The 12,882-nt window shown below is 51.2% G+C and overlaps 1 protein-coding gene across 5 annotated transcripts in view; it reads right to left on the reverse strand.

Moving 5' to 3' along the window:
• MROH1 (maestro heat like repeat family member 1) overlaps positions 1 to 12,882 on the reverse strand; it is a 2,054,050-nt gene that overhangs the window by 1,186,348 nt on the left and 854,820 nt on the right. The window lies entirely within an intron of this gene.

The raw sequence follows: 12,882 nt of genomic DNA on the forward strand, positions 1-12,882 counted from the left end.
TTTGCAGATATAAGCAACAGGGATGTTCCTAAACCATGCTGTGGTGGCTACCTTTGGTCTCCCACTTTGCCTGTTAACTAATAACGCACAGTAATGCAAGCTACAATCCACCTAGCAATAGACCGTTCAGAGGATGGAAAGCCATGCCTCACGTGGCCTCAATTTAGAAATAGCTGATTAGACTTTCTCAGATCCTTAGTTTTATACAGAAAGGATAGAAAGACAGACCCTTCTAATGTCAAAATAATGCAGAGGAGAACACTCTGCTAGAGTGGACAGATTGTATAAGAATGTGCGAAGTGTGGTAAGCTGAAAATGAGATACAACTTTAGGAAGGAAAGAAGGATGTGTTCTCATAACTACCCTATTGGAATGATGAAAAACTGTTTAGAAGATCAGGGCTGTGACTCTTGTCACTCGGAACACAGACGGGAGAAAGACCCTTTCTTGTTGATTTCTCAGCAACATACTTCGGGAGAGCAAAGACCCCGGACCAGTGTTGCTTACCAAAGTGAATTAATTTTCAGACACTGGGTCGACACACATTGGGAGAATAATTACCCCACATGTTCATCGTCCATTCCAATACCAAGGAGCGGTTTGCTGCCCATCAGGATCATTCATTGAAAGTTCCTCCCCCAAGTGCTCCATATACCATCTTGTCCTGACGAAGGCCCCACATTGAGGAACCAACAAACCCTTCAACAATAGGGGTAGAAACGTAGACTATCACTCACCCTCAACCCATAGGAATAGAGGAAATCAATTTGTTTTGACCTCTGTGTTATGATTATAGGGGAACTATGGACCTATATTAGGCACAATTGCATTTATATACAGTAGAACATTTACAGCCTATGTCACAACACCTTTACCCTGTCCCCTCACCCTTCCAATCACCCCCATTTCCCTAAAAACCTTCTTTTTTCTCTATTACACTGTGAGCACTGTAAATATCACATGCAATAAGAGTATATTAATAGTAGATACATGGATTAATATTAATGGTTTGAATCACAAGAGCATCTAATGAATGTTTTTTTTTTTTCAATAAGTTTTTATTGGTTGTTTCAGCATCAACATACAATGAGTAGATCCAGTAGCATAACTAGGGTCAGAAATACACGGTTTAAAAGTACTGTACGCTACCTTACATCAATAGTAAATGTCAATTCAAAAGTACAATAACCGATATCTTGCCGAAAGCAGCAGAACATGTATCTTATACTCAACAACATTTTAGTAACAGACATTGTATTCCAATAGCATTTTACTCATTCAGAAAGAAAAAAATGTACCATGATAAATAATACAATGATGGGAGACTGCAAACACATGTGGATGGGTCGTGAACGGTGTGGGACCATTTTAAGGTGGCTTATGTGTCGTGAAGTAGTTGTCAAGAGTCGACCACAGTTTTCTCATGGGAGGGCGCATCTAATGAATGTTTTGTTTAAGAACAATAAACCTTTGTTCCTGGTGAACTTACTTGGAACTGTTTTGTGGTGAATTGTTGGTGTAAATGTAGAGATATAGATAAAACTTCGACCCTTTCTCGAACGTACTGCTATTATGACCCAGGTCGGGTAGTTTTATGGGTTTACCCCGTTAAAACTCAACACCTTCTAATGTCAAAGTAATGCAGAGGAGAACACTCTGCTAGAGTGGATAGATTGTATAAGAATGTGCGAAGTGTGGTAAGCTGAAAATGAGATACAACTTTAGGAAGGAAAGAAGGATGTTTAGAAGATCAGGGCTGTGACTTGCTCACTTTCAGGGCAGAGATGATGGCCACTAGAAAGGTTGTTTTCTAGGAACGATGATGTAATGTAGACTTAGCGATCAAAGGGAGGGCCCATTACTTTTGATATCATCAACTTTGTTAAAAAACATGCTATCTTAGCCTAGTTAAACGATTAGGGCTGCACGGAAGCCTCCTGTGCAGCCTAATCGATATCTGAAGAAAGTCAATTTTCCACAACTACTTCAGTCAGTTCAGGACACTTAGAATCATTTTCAATGGTAACTTTCTCAGTTTCAGTATCACTGATGGGATTAACGGAGCCAGAGGAAAGGTGCATAGAAAACAACCCTGGCTAGTATTCACAAGATACAATATTTAGCAAAAATAGGTCTTCTGTAATTCCGGTCTACTGTGCTAGATACAAGGAGACATCTCCCATGCCCCCCTCCCCCACGAGAGTCACTGCCTGAAACTTGAAGAATGCCACCCTTAGAAAGTTGTTTGTTTGTTGTTAGGTCGTTGATATAGATGCCCTTCTTTGATAAGGATCTTATGGCCCTGCAAATATTATTGTTGCTGTGGCTTGTACAGGCCTGCCAAGTACCAAGCATCAGGTGTGACTGACGCATTTCAGTGTGTGTTCCACATCACCGCACTGAAATGCATTGTCACACATTTTTAATGCTACTCAAACACTGCTACGCGGCATGTCAGTGCGTGCCGCCGGCGCCTTTGCATCTTTGCGCCGGCTCTGCTGCTCCCTACAGACTTGCCAGCAGCCAGCTGGCTCAGTAAGTTAATAGTTAAATATCTTACAGTCTGCTCAGCTCTGGAGTCAGAGTGCTACAATGTTACAAATTACCCCCTGCTGCCTGGCTGAATTTAATTTCCTGCAGCTCACGGCGTGGCTTTCAGACACCACTCTCTGACTCACTGCCCAGGGGAGGGGCCTGCCCTCAGCAGTGGTTGCCACTGGCTGTGGCACATCATGGGAGGGCCTGGGGTTTTATCTGGAGGAAGAGGAAGTGAGGTAAGGTGGTAGGCAGGTCAAAAAAGCAGCGGGGGACTCAATCTGAGTCGAGAGTAGTCCTGGTGCGTTGCTGTCTGTGCAATAAAAACCTGCGTTTGACCGGCAGGAGGTGGCCATCATCCGATTGACTTGACTACTGTCACTACTCATGGCCGCCTCGCATCATGAGAAGCATTGCCATCAACATCGTGGTGATAAATCGCTGCGGGTGCAGGCAAGTAGTAGAGCGTCCCAGGTGGGGGACGAGTCCCTCAGCTGGGAGAACTGGCTGCATCATGCAGTGTGCTGTGCGGCCAAGGGTCCCTGTCAAGCCGCAGGACCAACCTGGACGCCGAGACTCAGCAGTCTGAAGTTCATATAAAGTAAGTGTACTTTGGCCAATGCTGCGCGCCAGGCAGAGGCGTGATTGATACTGTTTAGTGCAGTTCTGTTGTTTATGTTGTAACTTGTCACACAGCGCACGGAGCGCACATTTGAGGAGGGAGCACTAGGGTTTGTGGCCTTCCATTTCTGGTGCTCTGCAGCAGTTTCAAGAAGTTCTTGGAGTTTCTTGTTGCTCACTTGGCTGTAATTTCTGATATTTAGAAAGTTCCCCTCGTCTTCAGTGCATAATATTTGCTTCTGGCGAGAAAGTGTCACTCATAGTCATTGAAATGTCACTCATAATTTTTCTGAAAATATAAAAATGTCACTTCATTGGTTAATACTTCAGCCTTCGAGCTTTGAAGAATGTATTCTTCTCTTACAACCCTACAGTCTTCAGGAACTCTTGTTCAAAATCTCACCTCACTGCCCAGTCAAATTTCCACTGAATTTTTTAAAGAAATCTTGCTGGCGGTGTTGCAGCAGTTCATAAACAGTTTCACAAACTTTCCTGCCTGCTCTCTCTGGATGAGTGATCAGGTGCAAAGGCATATCTTCACCTAGTTTAGGATCAGATCTTAGAATTCAGGATCCTGTTGGGGAGCCTTGTACTTTTTAATTAACCAAGGTGTTGAACTAGTTACTTTTTTTTTTTAAACAGATTTATATAGCGCAAACTCGACCAAAAGGTATGGGAGCGCTTACATTAGCACCAGTTACATTACACAAGGACACATTCATTTTTTTGGTAGGGCCAGGGAGATTAAGTGACTTGCCCGGAATCACAGGATGTGGAGTCGACCCCAGGGCTCAAACCTTGGTTTCCCAGCTCCAAAGTTGGCAGTCTAGCCGTGAGACCACATCCTCTCCCCAAGTTACTTACCTTCAGTAACCCCTTTTCTGGTATAGATTCTAACAAACTGCAGATTCATCATCTTGGAATATTCTCCAGGCGTCAGACTGGATCCGGAAAACTTTGAAGCAGTACCCCTACGCCAGAAAGTAGTCCACACCAGATGTGACATGCGCAGGCCTATGTAAGTGTCATCCATGTGTCCTGACATCAGTTACTTTTGTGACTCTTCCACACCCACAGACACTAAGCTCAAATAAAATTGGTTGTGCCCACGTGCAGATTCCTAGATTGGGATCTTTTTAGGTAAAAGGGTCCAAGTTACAGAATGGGGAGGGCCAGTAAGGAATCTACAAGAAACTGTTACCAAAGGAGATTAACTGGTTCTTCTGACAGACTTCTTACAGCGGATTCCACAACTTCGAATAGACACCACTGCAGTACTTCCCAGGGAGTGGTGCTTTGTGAACATATAGAGGGACACCCATGTCGTAGCCTGGCAAACATCCTGGACAGGCACACCTTGTGGCATTTGCAGCAGCAACAGCTTTGCCTCTAGTTGAATGAGCCCGCAAGCCCTCAGGAGGCTGCTCCATAGCTAAAAGTAGCAGCTCTTGATGCAGAACATGATCCATTGAGAGATGGTCCACATCTGCACCGCTCTACAATTCTTTGTTCCCATGAACCCAATAAAGAGCATCAACCTGGTGTTATCTTCTACTATTAACACAGGGCCCTCTTTGGATCCAGATGATGGTGATTCTCCTCTTCCTTAGAGGGGAAGGCAGAACACATGTTGGCAGGGTGATGGACAGACCCACATGAAATGGTGCAAGAACTACACACAGGTCAGGAGAACCAGCTTGTTTGGATAGAAGGTATTATAAGGAGCTCACTCACTCGCCAGGCTGATGTTCTGGCCACCAATACAGTCTGCAGGGTGATCAACCTAAGTGCACAGGGTCACGAGGAAGGTAGAAACCAAATTCAAGTCCACTAGGGCATAACTAAAGGAGAGAGGGAAACAAAGTTGGAGTACTTACAGGACACACAGCAAAACTCTGGATTTAAACAACAAAGGCTGGTCTGGCAACCGTAAAATGGCCGAAATAGCCAAGAGATAACTTTCAACTTTGCCCATAACAAGCCCGTGCCTGGCTAAGGACAATACAAACAACAAAACCAGTGACATGTTGGCATCAAGCGGGTCGACCTATTTGATCACTCACCAAGATACAAACTTATCCCAACGACAGGCATACATGTATTTGGTAGAGGGTCCCCTGGCACCGACAGTAACATCCGCAACCTCCGGAGGAAAGTCAAAAGCGCTCAACTGCTGCAGCTCAATCTCCAAACATGGAGGTGAAGCATGCATAGTTTCAGCTGCAGAACCCTGCTGCAGCAGGAGGTTATCCCAAAATGACAATCTGATCGAGGACAGATGCTCATTGCTAAGTTCGGCACAAATATAGTGTACCGCAGCAATGTGAAGAGGTTAGCTGTTGTCTGGCGGTGGTTGAAAACCGCCTGAGATGAGCCTGCGTTCAGCAGTCAATCAATGACTTACAGGATGACTGGTACCCCCAACCTCCGCAGATGAGCTGCGGCCATTACCATCACACCTTTGTGAGCACCTGAAGGGTGCTGGTGAGGTCAAACCGAGGCACAGCAAACTGAAACTTATGGCCACTGTGAACTGCAGGTAACGCCTGTGGAAGCACAGGACAGGGATGTGAATGTGAGTATCCTGCACTTCCAAGGCTACCATCCAGTCTCCATGGTAGACAAAACCTGAGCCAAAGCTAGCATCTTGCATTTGTTGTTCTTCAGGAAGGTGTTGAGAGGGGGCAGGTCCACGATAAAACAAAGTTTGCAGACCATTTTTGGCACCAAGAAGTAGAAGGAATAGCAACCACGACCTATTTCTGGCTTGACACCGTCTAAATGGCCTCTTTGGCCAAAAAGACCTACGCTTCCTGTCACAACAAGGACAGATGGTCCTACGTCAGCCATTATTGGGATGGTGGGCTGGGCGGCGGTTTCTCCAGAAACAGGAGTTGTAAGGAAACAGGCTTTTTGCAGGTTCCACCCCCACCACCACCACTTTTTAACCCTTGCTAAATTAGAATCAGTGCATGTGCCCTGACCCTTAAAAAAGTGCATGGTTGATTGACTTACACCCAAATAGCGCTGTGTTTAGATTTTGCAGTCTGCTTCCGTTAGTAAATATAATGCGCCCAAGTGTGTTTTTTGTTGAAAGGTGGTCGCCTTTACATTTTGCAGTGTGTCTTGGTTTGTAAATATAATGTACACCAGTGGGTTTTCTGTTTGCGTACTAGAATGTAATGGTATGTTTTTAAGCAAATTTAAATAATTAAATGTGGCTCTTATCAAGTGTTCTCCATTTTTTTTCAGAGCCGCTTGAATAATTTTCCATCAAGGATGTTGTAATTATAAAGACCTCACATGTTGACCTTATTTTTAGGTGGCCTTCCATTTTCATCACAGCTTGCTAGACGGCACGTCCACACATTAATCACTCCCCCAAGTAGTTAAACGTATACACAATTAGAGTTGTTAAAGGGGTAAAGCACGGCTGCAATAATGTGTCAATACACAAGTATATTGTGTTATGCCCCTTTTTGTTACATATTGCATGCCATACAAACATACCCACACTATTGAATGCAAACCACACACTATTGAATGCACACCCCCGAACACCACCACATTTTTTTAAGTGGTGTAGGAGGCTGGCTTAATATATGGTGTGCACTTATTTAAGTGAAAAACCTGGCCCTAATACAGACAACCCTTATTTTAGTGGTTGTAGACAACCTTAGAAAGGTCTCTACGTGGTAGCTGTGCAGAGCAGCCTTCAGGCTTATCTAGGAGTGTTCAGCAGCTTGTTTTACCAGATCAGATCACGTAGTGTAGGTTATGTATTAACTCTGTTTTATTAGACAGCAAAGCAAACCATTGCAAGGAGTACAACTACCCGCACCTGTGGAAACACGTTGCGGGCAAGGACAAGTCAGTAGCATGAAGATTGCCAAGAAATGCCCTCATAGGGCGTGTCAACACAGCAAGACGCCTACAACCCAACCGGGCCGGCCGCGTCTTAAAAGCTAAGAGGCAGGTGCAGGTGGTATCCATCATGAAACATGTGTAACAAACGGAGGAAGAAAGAAGGAAGGAAAAACAAACCCCAGTCCCCCACCCTCCACCCCCATCCGCCCCCGTCCTCGGAGCAAAAAGAAAAGCTAACAATTGTCTCCTCTCTAAGAGGGTCCTCAGGTCGCAACATCATCTGGGGTCTTGCGCTTGCGTGGCTGCTTCTTAGGGTCTGGGAACGGGGTGTCTGCAAGGCGTAGTAATCGCAGGTAACGGGGGCAGCTCAGTTCTCGGAATTCTCCCGTCAGTAGGGTCAGGAACGGCCGCCATAGCTCTGCAAATTCCTCCCCCATCCCAGCCTTTGCCAATGACAATTTCTCCATCCCTAGGATCGCCCATAGTCGGTGCAACCTTCCTATCTGTAAAGAAGGCTGAACGGCTCTCCAATGCGCTACTATGTTTTGTACAGCTGCCCCCAGCGTGATTGCAATAAGTCTCCCTCTCCTGGTTTTCAGGGGGTACATCAGGGCGTTGGGAAGGCCCAGTAGGACATAAGCAGGGAACCTGGGCAGCTGCGTATCCAGGTGAGCGTCTATCAGGTCTAAGATTGGTGTACAATAAGCCTGCAGGTGTTCACAGCTCCATAGCAGGTGCTCCAGTGTACCAAGCACCCCACACCCCCTCCAACAGCGGTCGCTAACTCGGGGGTCCCATTGGTGTAGTCGTGCAGGAGTGTGGTACCAATAGGTGGCTACTTTGGTCATGGTTTCAGTAAGGCCCATGTGATAGGCAGAGTGTCTGGCTCTGTGGTAAACCCCTTCCCATTCCTTGCGTGTAAGCTGTATCCCCAGGTCCTTCTCCCATCTGGCCCTCCCTGCGTTGTAGGTGTAGATGTTGGTGAGGAGTAAGTGTTGGTACAGATCGGAGATTAGTTTCTTATCGGAGGTGCGTGGTAATAGCCATTTCTCGTAAGGAGTAAGGAAGCGCTGTGCACCGGGCCTGACCAACGGCTGTAACACCCAGTGGCGGACCTGCAGGTAGGGTAAGCGAGCGGTTTCCGGTATGCCATAGTCCTCTTTCACTTTCTGAAAGGGAAGGATGCCCTGAAGGTCAAACATATGTCCCAGATTCCTGCATGGTGTCGTTCTCCATTTCGCGAACGCCCAGGGGTCCAGGCCGGGTGAGAAGTCAGGGTTCTCAAAGAGCGGCGTCATCGGGGAGGGGAAGGAGGTGAGCTCCCGCCGAACCGCCACCTTGTCCCACACATCCAGGACGGTGCTCGTAATGAGCGATGCGTATAGGTTGAGGGGCCTATGGCAGCGTGGCAGGAACGGGACTCCCTGAAGCGGACGACCTGCCACAGCCTGGTCCTGAAAGAGCCAGTGTTTGCTTGACTCCAGTTGGTGCCACTCCACCAACGTGCGCAGCTGGGTCGCCTGAAAGTATAAGGTAAGGTCGGGTACTCCTACCCCACCATGTGCAGGGGGAAGTATAGCGATCGCGTGTTTAAACCGCGGGCGACGGCCATTCCAGACAAAGCGTGCCAGATCCGCCTGCGTCCTCTGAAGCCATCCCTTCGGTGGATGTAGAGGGAGGGTCTGAAACACAGAGGATCTGCGGCAGCATTGTCATTTTGGCGGCCGTGACACGACCTAGCCATGACAATGTAAGATGTTTCCATTGTCTGAGATTGTCGCGGAGGCAGGCGCTGAGTCTAGTATAGTTGGCCTCTACGGGGGCCCGCACCGTTGGGCCCAACAAGACACCCAGGTAGAGAATGGTGGACGTCGACCATTGCAGGTCAAATTCAGCTTTGGCGTCGGCCAGCACCTCAGGGGACAGCGATATGTTCAGGGCCTCCGATTTTGCGACGTTGATCTTGAAGCCAGACGCCAGCGCAAAAGGGTGGAGCTCAACAAAGAGCATTCGGAGAGATTGCATCGGATTGGTCAGGGAGAGTAAGATGTCTTGGGCGTATAGACTGATCGTGTGGGTGTCTCCCCCGAACGGGATGCCCGTGATGAGGCTATGGTGCCGAATGCGTTGGGCCAACGGCTCCATATAGAGCGTGAATAGACGGGGGGAGAGCGGCCAACCCTGTCTGGTTCCCCTGCCTATCCGAAAACGTGGGGAGGTGTGGCCAGTAGTGGGGCCACTTGTGGGCAGAAGGTCTTATAAAAGGCCGCTGTGTAGCCATCCGGGCCCGGCGATTTCCCCAGTTTGAGGCGGGAGATCGCCGAGATCACCTCCTCCAGGCCGATGGGCCGGTCGAGGAACGTCGCCTGTGCAGCATTCAGGGACGGGAGGGCGACCCCTTGAAGGTAGTCATGGCCGGACTGTGGGTCGAGACGGTCCGCCGAATAAAGTTCAGCGTAGTAGTCACCAAAGGCTGCGGCGATGGTCGCGTCCTCTATGATGGGGGTGCCGTGGCGAGACTGGAGGGTTCGGATATGGTGCTTCTGTCGCTGCTCCCGCAGCCTACTCGCCAGTAATTTCCCCCAGCGATCTCCGCCTGTGTAGTATGCGTGCCTGAGGCGCATAGCGGCAAATTCGGCCACATCCTGGTCCGGCGCCGCTAACATCTTCTGTTCCGTACACAGCTGACGCCACGCCCGGGCTGCTCCGGTGCGCTGGTGCATCTGCTCCAGCTCCGCCACATGCTGTGTGAGTTCGGACCTTTTCTGTGCGCGCTCTCTATTATTAGCCATAGCTATAGAGATAAATTCTCCACGAAGGACCGCCTTGAGAGCTGCCCATTGTGTGGCTTTGGAAGTGTCATCGTTAGCATTGTGAGTGAGGAACTGAGCGAGCGCCTCTTTAATCCGTCCTAGCGTGGTTGGGTTCTGCAGAAGACCATCGCGCAGCCGCCAGTGCCGCTGCGGGCCGGGTGTGTTCGGAATAAGAAAGGACGCCACCACTGGGGAATGGTCGGAGAGGGAGGCCGGAAGGATCTCTACATCTCGTGCCTGAAGTACCAGCTGGGAGGCGCATAAGAGATAGTCCAGTCTTGCATATGTTTTGTGGGCCGCGGAGTAATAGGTGTACGCCGTGGCTCGGGGTGGGCGTGTCTCCACAGATCGGTGAGATCCAGATCCGAGAGGTGGGTGTGTCCTGCCGCAGATAGAGCCCCCACCTGTCCAGACCTGTGGGCAGAGCGGTCTGCAGTGTTGTGAAAAACCAGGTTAAGGTCGCCCCCGAGCAATAAGCAATAAGTGTGGGTGTGTGGAGGCAGTAGCAGCCTCCAGGGCAGCGTGTAAAAAGTCCTCTTGACTCTCGTTGGGGGCATATACGGTACCCACCAAGAACATCTGGTCCGCCACTTGGAAGCGATGGACTAGCAACCTATCCCTAATCTCTGCCTCTTTCTGCAGGACCGGCCCCTGGAAGGATTTGGCCACCAAGATCGCCACTGGCATATTACTGTGCATGCGAATTAACCGAGGACACCAAAAGGGAAAACTTAAAATTCCGTGGACAAGGAACCCCCCTGCCCCCCGTCTGCCTGCCTCCCCTCTCCCAAACCCCCTTCTACCCCCAGCCCAACCACTACCCCACTACCCCACCCAAAGAACAACCCTCAAAAAACAGAGTAGTCCTGGACCAGTCACAAGTTCGTGGAGGCCCATCGGTCAGATCAGTAGTGGGCAACGTGGCCTTAGCAACCAATAATTTCCAGTGCCAGATAGGGAATGTGGCGGTGTCAGCCCCACGGCTCCCCAGACCCCCCCCCCCCCCCCGAGTGAATGTAGTGCATTCTGTCTACCCCCAAACTTCAACGTGTCTTTTACCACCTCCTGGATGGCTGCTGCTTGCTCATGGGCCACTGTCTCAGGGTCAGGTTTAAGGCCTTTTTTAGGAGGGCGACGTCTTCTCACTCGTTGCCATCCATCGGTCTGCGATGATGCGGGTCCCTTTGCAGGCGTTGGGACGATTGTTCCCCAGGCATGGTCTCCTCCTCCAGCTCAATATCTAGCAGGGTGCAAGCATCTCGCAGGGAGTGTCCCCAAGAGTACGGTGTCCCCAAGAGTACGGTATCTCCTTGGCCTGTAGGAAGGACATGACCGGGCGGAAGGATCTTCGCTTTTGGAGTGTGATGGCCAATCGGTCTTGAAATAACGCAACTGCGTGGCCTCGGAATTGTAGCGGTTGTTTCAGGCGCGCTTCGCGTAAGATGCGTTCCTTTAGGGGAAAGTCCGGGAGAAATGCCAGAATGTCCGGTGGGGGGGCCGCAGTTCGCCGCGCTGGTCCCACACTTGTGCCCGGTCAATACAGACCTCGAACCCGGCTGGCTCGCCAAGAATCTCCCGGAAGAGGTCTTGTAGGTAGCAGGCGACGCTGTTTCCCTCGGCGTTTAATGGAACTCCCCGGACGCGGATGTTGTTCCTCCGGGAACGGTTCTCGAGGTCCTCCGTGTGTGCCTGAAGGTCCACCTGCTGTTCCCGGAGTTGAAGCACCTCTTGCCTCAGGGATTCAACTTCCTCACTGCGCGCTAGGTTGCGGATTCCACCGCCGCCACCCTCTCTCCCAGGCCTTCCACATCTCTGCGTAGTTCGCGTTGCTCCCCGGCTAGCTCTTGCTTCAGGGTCATGAAGTCATCACGCAGAGTGTTGAACAGGGACTCCAGAAATGCTCTCGTAATAGGGGGACCCCCGTCGTCCTGCATCGGTGCATCTGACGGGGCGGTGGGCGAGGGAGGCGTGCGTGTCTTGTCCCCCTTCGTTACGGACTTGGCTAGCATGTCGGGGATCGTGCGGCCAGCCCTGCGGTTGGTGTTAGCCATAGTCCCAGGTCTCTTAGTAGCGCAGGGTGTGCGGAAAGATTCCCGCCAGGGCACGGCAAGCAGTCTGGTGTCCAATTAGGGTGGCGGGGCGACCAAGTGAGAGGGTTCCCCCGCACAGTCCGCCCCCACGCGGCGTGCCAGATAAGGTGGTAAGCTGGGCACGGTAAGCAGTTGGGTGTCCAGTCCGGGCTGCCGGGCGGCCAGGCGAGGGGGTGCCCCCGTAAGGCCAGTGCCCAATAGATTCGCCGGGCAAGGCGGCGGGCAGGGCCACTCGGCCAGGTGGGTTCGCCGGTCGGCGAGGCGGCGCAGGTCTCCGAGGGTGTCGGGGGGGCTCGGCCGGGCTTTCTTACACAAGTGGGGGGGACAGCGCCAGTAGAGACGTGCCTCGTCTACGTGCCAGGGAAGATGGGTCTACTGGCCCCCCCCTGTAAGGCCCCCACCGAGAATGCGACCGCTCACCGTGTGCTCTGGGTGGTCGCAGCTGAGTCCTGTGTCTGTCCCAGGTTTCCTCGGCGGTCGCCTGCTGTCCGCGTGGTAGGCCGTTAGACCCGGTCCCCCTGGGGAGGGGCCCCACTGCGTCCCTCAGCAGCTTAGATGGCCTCGGCGTGTGACACCACAGGGTGCCCTTCAGGTCCTGATCCACGGGGAATTCCTCCGTGCTTCAGCCGAGCGCTGTGCCCCCTAGGCCGCACATCCGGGGCCTCGATTTGGGTATTGGGCCCGGCGCAGCTGGGGGACCGCTCCGCCCCGTCCGCAGGGCGCGCCAGACTCCCGACGGCAGCAAACTTGAGGCCGGGGTAAAATGGGTTGCTGGGCCTCCCGCTCCGGACCACTGTCTCTTTGGGCGCCGGGGACTCCCTCGTCCCACCCCGGCTAGGCCCGAGACCGGGGCCTCGAATTCCGCGACTTGCCTCGTCGCGGGTGTCCGGCCTCTTCGTCTCTCCTCTCGGTCGTAGCCGCCGGCCAGCAGGTCCCGGCGCGGGCCCCAGGGTAGC

This window comes from Lissotriton helveticus, chromosome 4_1 (assembly GCF_964261635.1).
Source record: "Lissotriton helveticus chromosome 4_1, aLisHel1.1, whole genome shotgun sequence".
Taxonomy (NCBI): domain Eukaryota; kingdom Metazoa; phylum Chordata; class Amphibia; order Caudata; family Salamandridae; genus Lissotriton; species Lissotriton helveticus.